Source organism: Paramisgurnus dabryanus, chromosome 22 (genome assembly GCF_030506205.2).
Source record: "Paramisgurnus dabryanus chromosome 22, PD_genome_1.1, whole genome shotgun sequence".
Taxonomy (NCBI): domain Eukaryota; kingdom Metazoa; phylum Chordata; class Actinopteri; order Cypriniformes; family Cobitidae; genus Paramisgurnus; species Paramisgurnus dabryanus.
The window spans coordinates 5,985,248-6,005,407 of record NC_133358.1 but is presented as its reverse complement, the minus strand read 5'-3'; the positions used below and the strand labels follow the sequence as shown (position 1 = coordinate 6,005,407).

At 37.7% G+C, this 20,160-nt stretch overlaps 1 protein-coding gene and 3 long non-coding RNA genes across 9 annotated transcripts in view; 3 read left to right on the top strand and 1 right to left on the bottom strand.

Moving 5' to 3' along the window:
* trpc1 (transient receptor potential cation channel, subfamily C, member 1) overlaps nt 1–20,160 on the top strand; it is a 204,226-nt gene that overhangs the window by 33,373 nt on the left and 150,693 nt on the right. The gene's annotated exons all lie outside the window — the stretch shown is intronic.
* Nucleotides 1–20,160, bottom strand: part of LOC135785310 (uncharacterized) — a 73,363-nt gene that overhangs the window by 42,713 nt on the left and 10,490 nt on the right. The window lies entirely within an intron of this gene.
* LOC135720931 (uncharacterized) lies at nt 3,467–5,817 on the top strand. The gene is made up of 3 exons (XR_010521368.2): nt 3,467–3,854; nt 4,252–4,280; nt 4,384–5,817. It is a non-coding gene; the product is annotated as an uncharacterized lncRNA (long non-coding RNA).
* LOC141281377 (uncharacterized) lies at nt 11,189–14,343 on the top strand. 4 transcript variants are annotated; one of them, XR_012335669.1, is made up of 4 exons: nt 11,189–11,304; nt 11,985–12,199; nt 13,162–13,378; nt 13,943–14,343. It is a non-coding gene; the product is annotated as an uncharacterized lncRNA (long non-coding RNA). The 4 variants fall into 4 exon arrangements; XR_012335670.1 differs by having other exon boundaries at nt 11,262–11,453; XR_012335668.1 differs by having other exon boundaries at nt 11,263–11,656.

The window sequence follows — 20,160 nt, the reverse complement described above, 5'->3', positions numbered from 1 at the left end:
TGTTGATCACATCAAAGGGGTGGTAAGCCCCCTCCAGCCAATGTCTTCATTCTTAAAGGGCTAATTTGATGGCGAGCAACTCACGATTACCTATATAGTAGTTTCGCTCCGCAGGAGAGTTTTTTTTTGATAAGAAGGCACATGGAAGGAGTCTGGGAGGATTACCCTGCTGCTGTGAGAGGATGGCTCCCACTCTGGAGGATGAGGCATCTACCTTGATGAGAAAAGGGAGATCTGGATGAATGAGGATGGAGGCAAACAAAAAAGCCTTCTTTGAGGAGGTGGAAGTAGTCCTTGGCTTTGGGAGACAGAATGAGAGCACCTTTTAAGGATGAGGTAAGTTGACCACTTGAAAGCTGTGATGAGGGCAGTTTCATTCCAACCCCTGGCGGCCACTAGAGTACAAAGTTTCAGTGCATATGTACCCACAGATAGTTTTCCTTGGCGTAGATTGAAGAGAGAATCATGCACGGAGAGATTGGACATCGTCTGACCCCGCTGCAATCCTCCGCCTCGCCGGAGAATGTCGCTGGTCGGGCCACGAGATAACCATAGGCATCTGAAGAGGCAGCAGGGTTTGGAGGAAGTAAATGTAGCCGGGCTGAGTTAAGGATATCTTCGGGTATTGTAGGAGGATGACTGGGTGGAGAAGGAAGTAATGATAAATGGACTGCTTGAACCAATTCCGCGAAGGGATCGCGAACCGAGATCACGAACCGGGTTTCCGTGGTGCTTTGTATCTTGGGCCTGGTCTTCTGTCACGTTGGGAACCAGGAAGAAGACTGAAGGTAAGTAGAAATTGTCTTTATTTGAAACAAACACGGGTATAAAGGGTAACAGGTGAGTAAAGGTAGTTCGTATGAGCAATTAGCAGAGTTGTAACAATGTCTCTATTGCAGGAGAGGATGACGATCTGAACAGACGGAGCTTGGATGAAGAGTACAGGAATTCCAGGTAAGGGAAGCGGGTGAGTCTAGTGTTCTTGTGATGAGACCAGATGGGGACTGAGAGTGAGGGTAGAGCCCGAAGCCATTTGTTTTGAGAATAATGGCTGGTTGATGAAGTTATTGGCTGGCTAGCCGGCTTAGCCAAAACCTAAATGGCTGCTGCAGCCGCCAAACTTTTCATAGCTGCAAATGGCTGCCAAATGTCTGCCACTTCATGTCTACAGATTCAAAATTACCTTGCTTGCTTCTTTCCACCATTGCATCGCTTCTTCTGTACGGAAAACAAGCTATTTGAATTTGGTCGTCAATTCACTGTGAGTCTCTGGCCGTTTCCCAATCTGAAGACTGCAGCCTCCGGAGGTCACATTTTTACACTGCATACGTCATCAAGACTGTCTTATTTCAAACTATTAACGATTATAAAGTTTGTTCTTATTCTTAGTTAATCGTAAATTGTTGTAATATGCGTATTGCTTGCGAATGTAATGCTCAGTTAACTTAAATAAACCAGGCTTGATGACGTATGCAGCCTGTATATGCGACCTCCGCAGGCTGCAACCTTTGGATTGAGAAACGGCCTCTGTGTATCGTAGCAACGAGCACAAGTCTGTGCTGTTATAAAACCAGTGGGAAAATAGATCTTGTGTATTTTTTATATATTTTGTGTATGTATGTCTCTATGTGATAGAATTATTATTTGATGCAAATAATTCTAGCTGGCTCAGACAAACTTGATCAGATTTGGCTTAGAAAATTATTGGCTGGCGGCAGCTGAAATTCTAAATGGTGCAAATGGCGGCGCCTGGTGGCGGCTTCAGGGTCTAAGTGAGGGTGAGTGTTTTAAAGGGATATTCTGATGGAACACAGGTGGTGGTGATTAGTATTCAGGGGAATATGAACGAGTAAGAGGAGTGAATGTTGATGTGGATGGTTCCGGTCAGTGTTGTAATGTAACGAAGTAAAAATACTTCGTTACTGTACTTAAGTAGAAATTTCACGTATCTGTACTTTACTTTGCTATTTGAATTTATGTCAACTTTCACTTTTACTCCACTACATTTTCTAGATAAAATGTATACTTTTACTCCGATATATTTCCACTAAGCATATTCGTTACTCGTTACTACAAAATAAAATCAGACGAAATGTGCGCGACCTCAATAAGGGAGGTTTTGGCGAATCAGTGCTTCTAGATTGCATAACGCACACTCCGCACACTCTAGCCGTTTCTCAAAACCAAGTACGCCGAACTCGGACTTGTGTCCTTCGTAGTTCGCACTTGCAAGTTCAGACTCGGAAGAATGAACTCCTGACGCGAAATGCATTCTGGGAAACTTCGCTGTCATAAGTCCACACAAGTCTCCTCTGATGCATCCTCGATAAAATGGGCGGATCAAGAACACATCCGGGGATTTTATGTGAACTTGGGCTTGATGCGAACTTTGAATTGGAACAGTACTTGGGCCGCGACTGATGACGTTTCACAAGTCCACAAGAACACAAGTACAGACAAGAACGCATATTGAGAAACGGCTTCTATTTCACACACACTCTATTTTAGCCTATGATTTTAGCGTAGTGTTGCCAAAGGATGAGGAAGCACAACTGTAACTGCAATGAAAGCACCTATCGGAGGACTATGAGGTGCCCCTAGGGACTTTTTTCAGAATTACCATGCATATACATGTACTTTTCCTCTCACATACACATATGAAACCAAATTCATTCACATACTATAATGAAATGCTCACACACATACAAGTGAAATGCTTTTACAAACACAACTGAAACGCTCTCACACATACAACTGAAAATATTACATTCAAAAACACAACTGAAATGCTCACACACACACAACTGAGATGCTCTCATACATACAATTGAAAATATAACGCTCACACACACACAACTGAAACGCTCTCACAAACACAACTGAAACGCTCTCACAAACACAACTGAAACGCTCTCACACACACAACTGAAACGCTCTCACAAACACAACTGAAACGCTCTCACACACACAACTGAAACGCTCTCACACACACACAACTGAAACGCTCTCTCACACACACAACTGAAACGCTCTCACACACACAACTGAAACACTCTCACACACACAACTGAAACGCTCTCACACATACAACTGAAACGCTCTCACACATACAACTGAAACACTCTCACACACACAACTGAAACGCTCTCACACACACAACTGAAACGCTCTCACACATACAACTGAAATGCTTTCACACACACAACTGAAACGCTCTCACACACAACTGAAAAGCATTTCAGTATGTTGTGTGAAAGCATTTCAGTATGTTGTGTAAAAGCATTTCAGTATGTTGTGTAAAAGCATTTCAGTATGTTGTGTAAAAGCATTTCAGTATGTTGTGTAAAAGCATTTCAGTATGTTCTGTAAAAGCATTTCAGTATGTTCTGTGAAAGCATTTCAGTATGTTGTGTGAAAGCATTTCAGTATGTTGTGTAAAAGCATTTCAGTATGTTGTGTAAAAGCATTTCAGTATGTTGTGTAAAAGCATTTCAGTATGTTGTGTAAAAGCATTTCAGTTGAAACGGAAGCTGGTTGAAATCTCCAGTCCAGTTGGTGGCAGTAGTGCACCTCAAGAGACCGAGTGTGGGCGAGAGAGAACGAGTGTGCGGGTAAAGGATCAAATAAACATACTGAACCATTTTAACTTGTACGGTAGCATTAAGTTGAGGTATCCTGCAGTTTTTAAATATGCCTAAAAACTTTTATTATCAATTATAAACTATTGTATGGAGTCAAGGGATTGGGGGCGTATACAACTCGCCTGCGTGTGTTGCGTCATCAGCTTGAATTGCAGACGCAGACTGAGGTGGAGCTGAATCAGACAAGAGACATGCGGCTGGATCAAAGTTACGGTATGTGTAAATTATTGTTTTCTTTTAATTCGCCAGTATTAAAATGGCGTTTAGTTAACTAAATGAACACGTTTACTTAAATTAAAGAATTTAGAGACTAATCAACGCGGTGATTTTATTAGCAGTACACTTGCCGCAGACAAGATAAGTAGAAATAATACTTCTGTACTTTTACTAGGATAAAGCCATGTTTTGATTAGCATTTGTATTCCAAAATCATGGTTAAACTGTAGGGCCATGGTAAATTCGTGGTTACTACGGTTTTTAAAATACCATAGTTAAACTGCTTTAGTGTTTTATGGGTCGTGGCACATCATTATGAGTCCTTTGTTATTGTCACATTAGTTTGTGTTTCTGAGTTTGTAACCGCATGGCATGTTTACTCTGTCTCTCACAGGCAGAGGACACACTTTGCATGGCTTGATGGTACGTGTCTTAGTACTGTAGGAAAGATTGCTTATGCTAACTTGTGTAACCTTTTCATGAACATATAAAATATCTAATAATTCTGTTGTTGTGTGTGTTCCAGGTGTTGTGAACTGGAAGAAATAAAACATTCAAGGCTCCTCTGACAACAATTATCCTCTTTGAAAGTTTATACTGAAGGACAATGTTCTTTAGTTTAAAACCTTTTGTTTTGTTATTGAGATGATCAAGAACTGTTCTTATGTTCTGTGATATGTTTGATCGAGAAAATTAGAAAGCGCCGATAAACTCTCCACTGATTTTCAGAAAAATCCTTCAGTTTCTGGATATTCTCTCCTTTTCCAGCATCTTATTAAGCTCCATATTAAAGGCGGAGTCCACGATGTTTGAAAAACGGTTTGGAAAAGGAGACGGGCCGACTACCAAAACACACTTATAGCCAATCAAATCAAATCAAATGCCGGGTTGCGTATGTGTGGGGCGGGTCTATCAACAGAAGGTCCAGATTCTATTGGGGTAGGGGCGTGTTTGTTTAGGTGATTTCAAATATCAACATTGGCTTTCAAACATCATGGACTCCGCCTTTAAAGCTTACCTGGGGAAGAGTCTGTACCTTATCTGGTTGTTAAGTCATGACGTAAGGAATTTTGTTTCCGGGTTCAAGCCTCCACTCATTCAATAGAGGATATTATTTAAACAGCCCTTTATGAGCACTATTTATTCATATCACACATTTAAGATATATTTTATAAACTTGCAGACACATTCTCTAAGCTCACAACGTCACAGACAACAATACTTTAACAATTCATAGACTATTAATTATTTCCGGTCATCAGGGATTTCTATATGGAGATAAAGGTTAGGATTGCGATTTTTTTGGTAGTTTTACACTGCACTGTAAGTGTAAATTATTATTGTATGTTGTTTATTTAAGGTGTCGAGATGGGAGCATTTGGACCCAGAAGTTGTGCTGTCAGACTTAACAACCGGATACATACTAGGGACAAACTCTCCTGGAAAAGCACTTCTGATATTACTAATACAACTTTTGTTTCTCAACAAATAATTTTATCATGTTTGGTATTATTTTCAATTTAAAGGTACTTTATTGGCATGATTGTTTGTAGTCACAATATTGCCAAGCATTTACATTAAACGCAATAGTAACAAACACAAATGTGGAATTTCAATAAGGTGAAGAAGTACTAAATACATCTGAATCAGAGAATATTTATTATAGAAAACAGAATTTAAGATATAAACATTCGAAGTAAATAAATGTACATTTTAAACAGAGACATGTGAAAGGTAAAACAAAAGTGCTGTACAGATCAGGGCTGTAGTTTATTATTGAAACTGTTTAAATAAATTTAGCAGCAGCTAATGGATGTCTATGTTCCCCCAGGAACATCTTTATTTGGTCTGATTCTGAAAAGCTGTGAAACTCCACTTTGAGCGTTTTTTGTAAAGTGTTTCACTATAGGATCTTTACATTTACCACAATAAAGGAGAAATTGTGTGACTCTTGACCTCACCACTGTCACAATGAAGGTTCTTATTTTGGCTATGTTTGTCTGTGTCTGCCTTTATTGCCAGATTATTTTCTCTGAGTTTGTATTTGGTAAAGATTAATCTCTAATGCTGTAAAGACATTCTGCCAGATTGTATTTTCTGTAATTTTGTATTATTTGGCACCCTATGAATGAAGCAGAAATGTTAAAGTGGTTATTCCCCATCCGGACACTGTCCCACCACTGGATACAGGCAATTTGCAGTGACCCGCCACCCTACCTCACTGGCACACTGCACTGTAAGGTCGTTTCACTAGTTATGTCTTCTGTTTTATTCTTGATGTATGATTAACGATATCAAATCTTTCCTTTTAAACTGATATTAGTGGAAGGCTAAAGTGATCGTTACCTTGATGTCAAACATTAATCATTATTAGAACATAACTTTACATGTTTGAAAATTTCAATTGCATTAGATTGGTATTTCTCTTTCTTGTAAACCAAGAAGGATTTTCATTATAAAGTTATCTGAAATTCTTAGTAAATCATATGCTTTCCTATCAGGTTGTAATAATTTGCTTTACAATTAAAAATAATATATGAAATAAAAACAATGAAAATGGAGTCAAATAAACTTTAATTCAACGAACGTAAAACTTTCAAAGAGGATAATTGTTGTTGGAGGAGCCTTGAATGTTTTATTTCTTCCAGTTCACAACACCTGGAACACACACAACAACAGAATTATTAGATATTTTATATGTTCATGAAAAGGTTACACAAGTTAGCATAAGCAATCTTTCCTACAGTACTAAGACACGTACCATCAAGCCATGCAAAGTGTGTCCTCTGCCTGTGAGAGACAGAGTAAACATGCCATGCGGTTACAAACTCAGAAACACAAACTAATGTGACAATAACAAAGGACTCATAATGATGTGCCACGACCCATAAAACACTAAAGCAGTTTAACTATGGTATTTTAAAAACCGTAGTAACCACGAATTTACCATGGCCCTACAGTTTAACCATGATTTTGGAATACAAATGCTAATCAAAACATGGCTTTATCCTAGTAAAAGTACAGAAGTATTATTTCTACTTATCTTGTCTGCGGCAAGTGTACTGCTAATAAAATCACCGCGTTGATTAGTCTCTAAATTCTTTAATTTAAGTAAACGTGTTCATTTAGTTAACTAAACGCCATTTTAATACTGGCGAATTAAAAGAAAACAATAATTTACACATACCGTAACTTTGATCCAGTATGGAAGGCCAACAGGGCAAAAACATGTTGAAAATACGTGTTAACACGCACTACGTGTTAACGCGTAAATCACGTGTTAACACGCACTACGTGTTAACGCGTAAGTGCGTGTTAACACGTAAATCACGTGTTAACGCGTTAGAAATCATGGACATGGAGTTTTACCACCATCTAGTGGTGTGGCGAATCTGACCTAAATACACAGAACGGACAGATAGATAGGATTGTAAATTGAAGTATTTTATCCTAAATATATATTTTTAAAAGTAATTAACAGTTAATAATGATCATAAATAGGTTACAGATTGGACTATATATAATAATTATAGTATCATTTAATTTTGTTATAAATAATTTTGTTAGCTTTGTGAATTAGGCAATAGTCCCAATTTCTACTTACTTTGTGTCTAATGTCTTGTTCTTTTAGTACCTGCCTATGGAAAGAATTATATTCTTAAAAATAGAGGTGTTAAATGATGACACAGTAGTGTCATGCAATTCTTATAAACAGTAGAGGATGATTAATATTGCAAGAAAAAATTTATTTAAACACTACTTAACCACAGGTAATCTAATTAAGTTTATGTTAATAACAATTGGTTAATAGCAAGATTATGAACGTAAATGGAATGTATGCTCAAGCAGATGGTACATCTGCATCATTTGTGAACACACACACACATTATGATGTTCTACATATGAAGTCTTTGGACTACCTGCCATCATGATCTGATTGCATTTATAGCTAGTTCAGCTAGTTTATAAATGCCTTATAAAATTTGTTTTTCACTAGTGTCATACACATATCCTTAATAATACAGTATAGCAATACCACACTATATAATTACAACCAATTTAGCATATGAACAACAGATGGAACTCTATATGTATGGCCTAATGGGAGAACATCAATGTCATTGTATAGAGCAGTTAGGCTTTAAAACATGCTTTTTGAGTTTAAATAATAATCTTATTTTGTGTGAAGGAGGCTCTCAACTACAAACCTTTTAAGCTTTTTTTTTTACTTTTTGGCACGCGTTGCCTCAGACAAAGTTTCCATATCAGAAAGTATGTGTCATAGATCAATCTGAGGCTTCCAATGGATTAGTCACGCTCAGACCGTTTCTTTGTCATAGTAACTAGAACTACTCTGCAGCAGATACTAGAACAATTATGCAAATGTAATAAACTTTTGATGCTTTTTGTCTGTGTATTTTCTGATCTATAAGACACTTTGGATGAATGTATATGCTAAATGAATAAATGCATATGTGATGACTGGAAAAAAAGAAGAATGGCAATAAGACACATGTCTATAGCTTTGATTGGAATTAAAAAAAAAGTGCTTTCTTGTTTTCACCTTTAGTTTTTTTTCCATCTGATCCTTTTTAAGGAAAAGTAAAAGTGACATAATGACCAATGTATGGTAACCCATACTTGAAATGTGACGTCTGTATTTAACCTATCAAGTGAGTGGTGAACAAGCACTGCACGTCGTGAACATACACACCCAGAGCAGTACTGCAGTGCCCGGGAAACACTGGGATACAGGTGGCTGGCTCAAGGCACCTCAGTCGCAACCTGTCAGCCGTGAGACTCGAACCAGCAAAACTCTCAGGTTATAAAGCCGACTCTAACTATTAGACCATGACTGCCTATTATCTTATGATGTAAATATTATGTTATATTTAAGAAGTTAAGCTTTTTTTGTAACTGTTAACAGCCTTTTATCAACAATTCATTGTTTCACATATTGATACAAAAAAGCTTAAGTGCAAGTTGTTTTTAAATTAAGCGAGCTCAAATATATATTTTAGTCTAATAATTTTAGGATAAGCCCCTATGATAAGTTAAATAAAGAAATGAATATTTATGATAAACACTTGCTGTTAACAAAAAAAATAAAAACAAGAAGTCATCCTAACAGTGATTAGTTTTATCTTTACTTAGCTGAGCACTTGACCCCAAAAATTTTATTGTTTGTGTTGAAGCATTGTGATAGTTCGTAGGAAGAATACAAAAAATTCTGTGGTAATTTTTAACACCTTGGGTGTGGATCTAAGCAGTGTTGATTTAACTCTGGAGCTTTTGCTGAAATTAGAAATAGTTTCAACTAACCTAAAGGACTGAGTGGCAAGGTAAGGAAAATAACAGGACAAAGAGTACACTTCTATTAGTAATCATAATAACTTCTTACATTGAACTGATTATACTTTGATTTCTGTAATTTTGTTATTATTTGTGTGTAACAGGGTTGGGAGAACTACTTCAACATAATTTCCAATACAGTTACAAATAACCTTAAAGAGATGCAGTAACTAATTCAAGTATCACAAAATGAAAGTAATCAAGACTTACCTTTAGACTACTTCAATGTCAAATATGTAAATAAACTTAATAGAAAAGCATCAGAAGAGTCTTTCAAACTCCAAGCAGATATGAGACAGATAGGCTACTCACTACAGGGAAAACAAAAATATTTATTTTTGATTATGCCCTCGATAATCATGATAATTAATGTTGATTAATAAACTACATTAAAATGCTTAATTGCATTTTAATTCATTTTATAGGCTAAAACGTTTGAATGGTTTTTGCTTGCTTACTAATTCAAGACATCACACTGACTTTCTGAGTGACATGGAAACAAAAGGTTTTTCAAACTTGGACTAAATTGTATAGAAATTGGCTACACTGCACAATAAAACTCCCTTTATAATGGATGACGTGGGAATTACTTGGCCCGTCTGACTTTTGGATTATAATCAGTACAATCAATGTACAGTGGAGAACACAGCAAAATTGTATTGGGAGCAATTTAGGGGCGGTTTCCCGGACAGGGATTAGACTAGTCCTAGACTAAAATAAATGTAAGAGCTGTACAAACTGTTAGATCTGGACTCCACACCACAGACAAAATAAAAAAAGAACGATCCAGCCCCGGACACCAGATCACATCAGAAAATATAAGTTTACTTTGTTAAAGTATCCGTCAGATACAAGGCTGATCAATCGTTGCTGGAGAGCATAAACAGAGTCGTGAGACGGAGGTTTTAGATGATAAAAATAGAACAGAGTTTTATTGATGGACAGCAGTTTCAGTTGCATATGCCTCAATGTTCAAACCTCGTCCACCCCAGGAATACAGCATGCACGGTTATATCCAAAATTGCTCAGCTGCATCATCCCTTAGACCTTGGGCTTCCATAAACATTCTCTTTATCTATCTTGTTTACACACAGACAGAACAGCTCTATGAAACTTAACCACCAAGAGACATATAAAATATAGAAATACAATGAATTAATGAATAATATAATAAAATGTAGAAATATAATAATAAATGAATAATGAATAAAAACAATAATGAATAAATGAATTAATAAACAATAATGTAATAATAAAAATGATAATAATGAAATTGATAATGATAAAATGATATTAAATAATCAAATACAATAATTAAATGGATAAAAACTAATGATTATAAAATGATTATGATGATTATGTAAATAAATGATAAATGATAAAAAAACACAATAATAAAAACATTCTGCACGTGAGGATCTAAGGTAGGATCCTTCAAAACTAAAAAAATGCATTGACATATCTTAAAATACATCAGTGCTCTTTGTTTTGCCTTAAAATGCACACAGGTAATGTTTTTAGTAAGGTATGTTTGTTTATTTTTTCCTAATTAGGCTTAATCCTGGTTTAAGAAAACCCCTGTCCGGGAAAACACCACCTAATGTTTGTCATTTATTTTTTTGCGTTCATATTCTTAACTTTGGACATAGATTTATTAATATATCATTAAAATGATAAGATCATTAATGCATTGTCGGTAAACCATGCTTTCAATGAAACTGGCTTTAACAACAATAACTCGTTTTAGTCATTTGTGCATTGCATGTCGTTACCACTAATGAGCACAAGATGGCAGATTACTTCTTCGCCACTATCATTTTGAGTTGTATTTTAAAGGAAGATTTACAAGCAATAGCATGCAATGATTTTACTATAGCCAACTTATTAAATGAAGATCCAAAATCAGGAAGTCAAATGCAGTTTGAGATTTATTAAGAATAGTGTGTTATATAACAGGATATAGAAGAGGCAGATCATTATTTTCACACTCCACCACAGCAGGTGGCGGTATGCACCTTTAAAGTTGGTTCGTAACCCGCCATTAAACCAAAAGAAGAAGATGAAGATCGTAACGTCAGCTCATCGTAAGCAATAGGTAATTACTCGCTCACAAGCTTATGAATAATTATATTGCAGCGAATGCGTTACGACAGGCACTGTCATTGTGTGAATAATTAATGATATAGTGATCCAAGCATTACGTCGAGTTTGCCGTAAGCTTACCTCATAGCCATCATAAGCCAGGTACGCTGACGGAAGGGTAACGTAACCACACGGAAGAGCCAAAAAGTACTATGGAGGAATACAAACGCAAAAGCAGCAGCAGTAACAACAACAGAAAACAGTTTTGTTAGATAAATGGCCTTGGGCAAAAGTCTTTATAACTGCAATAACATAAGTTAGTGGAAACAGTGTCAGGCTTTCCCAGATGGAGACAATATAGTGAGGTAAAATGTTAGTGCTGTTTAAATGAATGCGTTGTGTTTGTTATTCATTTAAAAATATGAACATAAAGTTATGACTCATGACAAACTGGCAAGAGAGTAAATAACACAGATCTGTCCAAATATGAGGGAAACTATATTCCTTTGTAGGCCTACTGTGTAGCATTATTAGAGTAAGTTGGTCTATATAATTTCCTTGTTGATTTTACATTAATACTATGATTTTACATTTGAATAACCATTGTTTCAAAAATCATAAAAACAAATCTGATTCTAGTTATTACTAATACAAGCAACTTTTTATGGTTTTCTATATGCTTGTCTTTCACAGATTATTCACCCAGTGTTTATTCACAAGATTGACCGAAGCTTATTTAGATGACCAAATTATGAACAATGACCCACCCTGAGGCTGTAAGAGTGGGCCTGATGAGAGAATGCGTACTTGAAGCAGTTATAGGACTTAATATATTCAAGAAGACCAAGCGATCCTTATAGGACTACATGCAAAGCAATGTATTCCAGACCGCACAACTGGACATATAGGTACTTTTTAAAAAGCTCATTATTCTTCTTAACTTAAACATGCATGCTTATTCTTTCTGCTATTGTCTGTTTTATTATTAGTAAACAGTTTTGTTTTAAATTGTTAAAACATCTTTATCCTTTTTCAGATGATATTTTTGTTAAAGATTTTTATTATCTACATGTCATGTCTGTGTTTATTTCAAGTGCAAGCAGTAGAACTGTCACAAATTAATATATTTATGACTTTGCACCTGCACTTAATTTAGACATTTTTAAGCATTTAAGGTCAAAATCAGAGTGTAACTTTTACTTTTCATACTAAATGAAATATTCAGTTTTCACTTGTTAACCTGACCGATACAGCAACCATCACACCAAACATTCCAAAACCTGTTTCTGTCTAATGAAACAATCAATGAATTTGGGCAACCAGTATCTGATTGAATACTATAGCTACAAGTGTGTCACAGCTTTGTTCTGATTGGTTGTTTCTGTTTATGTGTTTTGTACGCTGTGTGTTTTGTCATTGGTTTGTTTTGACAGGTGGCCATGCACGTACCAGTCATTGTCTTAAGCCCAGGATACACTGCAAGATTTTTGCTCTCCTATAATATCATTACCTTATCACACTGTGCGACATGGATCATTTAAACTTGGGTACGACAAGCATGTAGACTGTATAATGATGACACCTATTGACTCATAGGTTGTGATGACTGTGACTCCAGTTAAGTGCAATGTCACCAGCATGTGCTAGTGTTAAACAAATACTGGTAAGCTGGTCGACATAGGACCACCGAAGAGCCACGATCACAGAAATTGCCACAAATGTTTCACGATGGTAATCTTTCGTTTGGGACCGCCAAAAATCATGCAGTGTATCCCAGGCTATATCCTCCCCTCCGTCTAGTCATCATCTCATTAATTATGAGATGCGCTGTCAGTGCCTTTTCTTTCTGACTCTTCTCTGTTCTCTCCAGATTGTGCCCTGATGCCATCTGCCCCGTTCTCCCAGCCTCATCTTCCCTCTCTATGCCTAGCTTCACATCGGTTGGCTCTTCTTTGGCTCTCTTCATCCCGTCTGCCTGCCTCGTTGCTCTCCCTGATAACATTTCCTGACTGATGCCTTGCACTCTGACTCTTTCTGCAAGGTGCCATTCTCAGCAGTGACTCAATTTAGTGCCACCCTGCTGCTTGGTGAGTCTCTGCATTCTGGAATTGAGATTTTCATTGTGCATTCAATAAACTGTTTTGTGCCTACAGTTGAGTCTGTGACTTTTTTTGACCAAGTGATGTAAGTAAGGTCTCAACTTTATACCTTTTAATATTGATTTCTAGTTACACAGTTGTCTTTATGATGGGCCTAGCATTTTTTTAGAGAGTCTGTATTTCTGTTTCCTATGTCAATACTACCTATTACAATGTTTTTGGTTGAAAACAATTATATCCCTTTGTTGCCAATGTTTGTGGTTTATGGGTTTTATTAATAATCAAATATTAAATAAGATTCATTTACAACTGAGCAAAAAAAAAAATCCTTTTGGAGTTTATATTCCATATAATTTGCCTAATTCTTACTAGAGTACATGTAATAAAGTTCTGTTTTCTTTTTCATTTATGTTTTTACTACAGTACATTCTGATTGTATGAAGTTATAAGACTTAACAGTTTACAGGCTGTGATGTGCATTAGGCCTACATATACTAACATTCCTAGGTCACCCAGGGCAGCACAATAAACTTTACCATTTATGTGTTGCAGGCATTGCACTTCTGAGGTCATCACCATCTTTCTTCAGCCAACCAAAATGATTCTCACCAACCACCCCAGCTCTGCTAAGCTTGATGTTGGAGGTCTGCTGTTTTTGAAGCAGGGGACCACTGTCCATTAAAGGCTTCATAAACCATTTAACAAAATCACATAAGATAGGGTAGTTCATACTCCATGCGATGTGCCATACAATGGAAGGGCCATGTTCCTTATCACATCTGGATACTGCAAAGCTCCTGTCTCCTCAACAATTTACGAACTAATCAATTATTAAATGAAGAAATGCTATGGAAAAGCAAAGATATTTCTTCCTGTGGAGTTTGAGTCTTAAATTTAGTAATTACTGTTTAATGGCATAAATAAAAGTTAAATATTATGTTATTTTAAAAGCATCATGTATCTTTCTTCATTCCTAATGTATTCTACTAGTAGTGTGTCAGGCACTTTAACCCTTATGAAAAAAGCCAAGGAAAATAGAGAGCATCATATCAAAACAACTGTTTATTTGCACATGCAACATTAAACTATGGTATACATCTCTGTTTTCATTACAATATTGAAAAGGATGAGTATTTGGAGTCTACAGTACTGCTTGCTCCATCTCCAGCAAAGATAAAAACATCCCAAGAAAAAGGAGTCATTCACATAGTATTCCTCTTTTTACAACCGCAACACATTTTACACAGACAACACAGCATCTGGAGGACGTATGATCCTCACCAGTGTAATTTATAGTTTTTTTCCTGTGTGTGTCTAATGATAATAAAAAAATTATAATTGATCAATTATACTTTGAAGGATAAAGCAAAACTACTATATTTACTATAAAGCTATCTAAACCAATAGCAGCTTCATAAGACTTACGGTGGGTATCAAAGGGACTAACAAACAAATATAATGCATATGGGTTGACCTATGAAAACATAATGTCCTGTTTTCATTTGTCAGTTACCAGTTAGGCTTTAGAAGCATGATAAAGTTAAAGTGTATTTAAAAATATAGTTTGGAAAAATGTGTGAAAGTGGTCATGAATTTCAAGGGTTGAACGATTATAGTTAACTGTTTAAAAATATGTAGTTGTAGCCTACTAATGCTTTTATAAAATGCTCAAAATATATTTTAGATAACATCCTGTGATATCCAAGCCTTGTTTGTTTCTGTGTTTTCAAAGCTCCACACCAGTAGGTGGTGGTAAAGAAAACAGTGTAGGTACGTGTTAACGCGTAAATCACGTGTTAACACGCATTTACGCGTTAACACGTAGTGCGTGTTAACACGTGATTTACGCGTTAACACGTAGTGCGTGTTAACACGTATTTTCAACATGTTTTTGCCCTGTTGGCCTTCCATAATCCAGCCGCATGTCTCTTGTCTGATTCAGCTCCACCTCAGTCTGCGTCTGCAATTCAAGCTGATGACGCAACACACGCAGGCGAGTTGTATACGCCCCCAATCCCTTGACTCCATACAATAGTTTATAATTGATAATAAAAGTTTTTAGGCATATTTAAAAACTGCAGGATACCTCAACTTAATGCTACCGTACAAGTTAAAATGGTTCAGTATGTTTATTTGATCCTTTACCCGCACACTCGTTCTCTCTCGCCCACACTCGGTCTCTTGAGGTGCACTACTGCCACCAACTGGACTGGAGATTTCAACCAGCTTCCGTTTCAACTGAAATGCTTTCACAGAACATACTGAAATGCTTTTACACAACATACTGAAATGCTTTTACACAACATACTGAAATGCTTTTACACAACATACTGAAATGCTTTTACACAACATACTGAAATGCTTTTACACAACATACTGAAATGCTTTTACACAACATACTGAAATGCTTTCACACAACATACTGAAATGCTTTTCAGTTGTGTGTGTGAGAGCGTTTCAGTTGTGTGTGTGAAAGCGTTTCAGTTGTGTGTGTGAGAGCGTTTCAGTTGTGTGTGTGAGAGCGTTTCAGTTGTGTGTGTGAGAGCGTTTCAGTTGTGTGTGTGAGAGCGTTTCAGTTGTGTGTGTGAGAGCGTTTCAGTTGTGTGTGTGAGAGAGCGTTTCAGTTGTGTGTGTGTGAGAGAGCGTTTCAGTTGTGTGTGTGTGAGAGAGCGTTTCAGTTGTGTGTGTGTGTGAGAGCGTTTCAGTTGTGTGTGTGTGTGAGAGCGTTTCAGTTGTGTGTGTGTGTGAGAGCGTTTCAGTTGTGTGTGTGTGTGAGAGCGTTTCAGTTGTGTGTGTGTGTGAGAGCGTTTCAGTTGTGTGTGTGTGTGAGAGCGTTTCAGTTGTGTGTGTGTGTGAGAGCGTTTCAGTTGTGTGTGTGTGTGAGAGCGTTTCAGTTGTGTGTGTGTGTGAGAGCGTTTCAGTTGTGTGTGTGTGTGAGAGCGTTTCAGTTGTGTGTGTGTGTGAGAGCGTTTCAGTTGTGTGTGTGTGTGAGAGCGTTTCAGTTGTGTGTGTGTGTGAGAGCGTTTCAGTTGTGTGTGTGTGTGAGAGCGTTTCAGTTGTGTGTGTGTGTGAGAGCGTTTCAGTTGTGTGTGTGTGTGAGCGTTTCAGTTGTGTGTGTGTGTGAGAGCGTTTCAGTTGTGTGTGTGTGTGAGAGCGTTTCAGTTGTGTGTGTGTGTGAGAGCGTTTCAGTTGTGTGTGTGTGTGAGAGCGTTTCAGTTGTGTGTGTGTGTGAGAGCGTTTCAGTTGTGTGTGTGTGTGAGAGCGTTTCAGTTGTGTGTGTGTGTGAGAGCGTTTCAGTTGTGTGTGTGTGTGAGAGCGTTTCAGTTGTGTGTGTGTGTGAGAGCGTTTCAGTTGTGTGTGTGTGTGAGAGCGTTTCAGTTGTGTGTGTGTGTGAGAGCGTTTCAGTTGTGTGTGTGAGAGCGTTTCAGTTGTGTGTGTGAGAGCGTTTCAGTTGTGTGTGTGAGAGCGTTTCAGTTGTGTTTGTAAAAGCATTTCACTTGTATGTGTGTGAGCATTTCATTATAGTATGTGAATGAATTTGGTTTCATATGTGTATGTGAGAGGAAAAGTACATGTATATGCATGGTAATTCTGAAAAAAGTCCCTAGGGGCACCTCATAGAGGACCTCCCGTTATCGTAATCGACCACCCCGACGATGAACAGGGTGAGAAAGCTAACGTTATACACCCGTGGACGTATTTGTAAGAAATGTTTTTGTACATTGGAATTAAAGATTCCCGATTACCGAATAAAGTGCCTCTTATGCCTATCGAAAATCACTTACATTTTTTTTATTTAAAAACTCCCCGTCCAACCTGAAGAATCACATCAAGGTACGTTAAAATAATAGTTATTAAGTAAAGCCACAATGTCAATGTGATTCAACATTAGTTATCATAAGCCGTATTAGATAATTATCTGTCTAATGTGGTGACCAGGCGCACATGTTAAATAAACGTCAACGTTAACGTTACACCGCTGATTTTCCCATGGATTTATTTAATTCACAGAGAACTCTGAACTGAAACACACTTAACTGTTTATGGTAACATTATAGCATAACTGCCAGCCGAATATTCCCTCCGGTAGGCTATTGTTAGATTGAGAAATATTTTTTAAAAACTGCTATCAGTAGAAAGAAAGTGTTAAGGACTGTATTCAAGTCTTCAAAAGCATCATACGTTTTGTCAAACTTGAGATTTCCTTTTATGTTAATTAACTCAAAACTCAGTGGTTATTGGACAATGTTGTGCTAATGTTATACATTGTGAATGTACGCTTGCATTATTGATAAGTTCAATTCAATTCAGTTTTATTTATATAGCGCTTTTCACAAAAGTTAATTGTTTCAAAGCAGCTTTACATAAATAGAAGCAGTGAAAAGCACATAAAAACGACAGATAACACAACAGAATACATGATAGCATAATCGGTTAAATTTGCTGCGGCTATGACTCAATATTATAAGCGAGCGTATTACTAAAGTAACGTCTAGAAGAGGAAGCTAAGTAAAGCCCAAAAAGGCTGCCTCCCCGAGGTGAAAAACCCCCTAGGAGAAAAAAAAACCCGGGCTTCTATCCGAGGAAAAATAAGTCCTAGAAGGGAAAAACCCTTGGGAGAACGGATAAGGAGATTTAGCGGAGATTAAGCGGGTTCTGCCGGTGATCGTTGGTCAGGCATCAGCTGGGCATCAGGTTGAAGGACGGCCAGTAGATCAGAGGTGTGCCGACTTTCATCTACCGGGACTGGGTCTGTTTGTCTTGTTGTCCTCAGGGTCGAGGACGAGACAAGGAGAGAAAAACAAAATCGTATTAGCGTAGCGGCCGTTCATATGTATGAAGTGTCACACAGTGATGTGGTTTAACTCAGCTTAGTTCCAGACAGAATAACTATTGCGGCATAATTATATTATCCACAGTTGAGGATTTAGCAAATTATAGTATATATGGTAAATAAGGGTCACCTTCCGATCTTTAAGAGAAAATGAAACCTGACGACCCGTTTGACTAAGGCCTAAAGCCCCACTGTCGTCGTTAATGCAGGTTCAGTGGCAAACGGGTCTATATTGTATACCATTTACAAGACCACGAGAAAATGCCAAACATCGCAACCCAACCATACGTGCTAACCCGTTTGACTAAGGCTGGAGGCCCCACTGTCGTCTTTAATGCAGGTTCAGTGGCAAACGGGTATGTATGGCATACTAGGGCTGGGCGATAATTCGATAACGATAATTTTACCGATATAAACTTTTTCGATAAAACGATAAGGACCGTTCGATAAGGGATCGATAATGTTTACGCACTGTGCGTAATGTTGCGCGAGCACTTCCGGATGCGGCACGCGCTCTTGGTTTACAATCACAGTGACAGTCAGACTTGAAGGAGTGGAAGATGAGGCAAGTTATTCATTTATTAGTAGAGACCTATGATTTTCGCGATGCGGATAAAGCGGACGGAATCACGGAATCCAAATGCGCGGAAACATTTTCTTGTGTGTAATGTTGGACGCGCAAACAGGGTCAAACACAGCAGACACAGGTGCGTGCAGTATACTGTACTTTCATTCAGCGTCCGCCTTGCGCACGCACACGTCCGCACAGCTTTAAAAGTATATTTACAGGACATTCACAAATTCAGGAAACTGAGGAAAAGCAGCAGATCCACCACTGCAGTGAATATAGTGTTTGGGTATGTGCGCTCCCACAGCAACGTGACAGTCTTGACATCCATTTATCAGCGTGTATAGCTTGTATATGTATAACACACGCGTGATCACTGAACTAAGTTTTCTTTCTTGTTTAAGTGAACATAAACAGCTGTTACTCAGTATATTGAAACTTAAAGCAGTCTGTCTTGGGTCTTAAAGGGACAGTAGTCTGCTGCTTTTGTGTCAGAAATGTGTTGATTTCATAACAAATAGATTTACATTTAATACAGATGCATTAAAACAAGATTTTAGTTTTTGTATTTGTCATGTTCTGAATAAAAAGTAGTTTAAAACCATTATTAACTGTCTGGTTTTTACAATTTTCATTCAGGAGCAAAAATCTGCCTTTAAATTTGACAGGAGTAAAGATTTGTTATTTATCATGATAATTATCGATATCGACTGATATGGAAAACATTTTCTCGATAATTTTTTGGGTCATATCGCCCAGCCCTATGGCATACTATTCACCAGACACACGAAAACGCGAAAAACGCATCCCGACCGTACATGCCAACCCGTTTGACTAAGGCTGGAGGCCCCACTGTCGTCGTTAATGCAGGTTCAGTGGCAAATGGGTCTGTATGGCATACTATTCACAAGACTTACGATAGCGCCAAAATCGCAACCCGACCATACGTGCCAACCCGTTTGACTAAGGCTGGAGGCCCCACTGTCGTCGTTAATGCAGGTTCAGTGGCAAACGGGTCGGTATGGCATACTGTTCACAAGACACACGAAAGCACCAAAATCGCAACCCAACCATACGTGCCAACCCGTTTGACTAAGGCCGGAAGCCCCACTGTTGTCGTTAATGCAGGTTCAGTGGCAAATGGTGGCAAATTATTTAATGCAATTCATTTTTAAGTGTTCATGCAGAAAAGGTTTTTATTTATTTATTTGGTTGGTCTGTGTTATGACCGTGAGTGCTTTGTTCCGTAAAAATAACTATTGCGAGTTAAGTACCTTTACTAAACAAGTTATGCGAATGCTTTGTTGAAGAGAAAAGTTTTAAGTCTAGATTTAAAAAGATCGACTGTGTCTGATTCTCGGACATCGG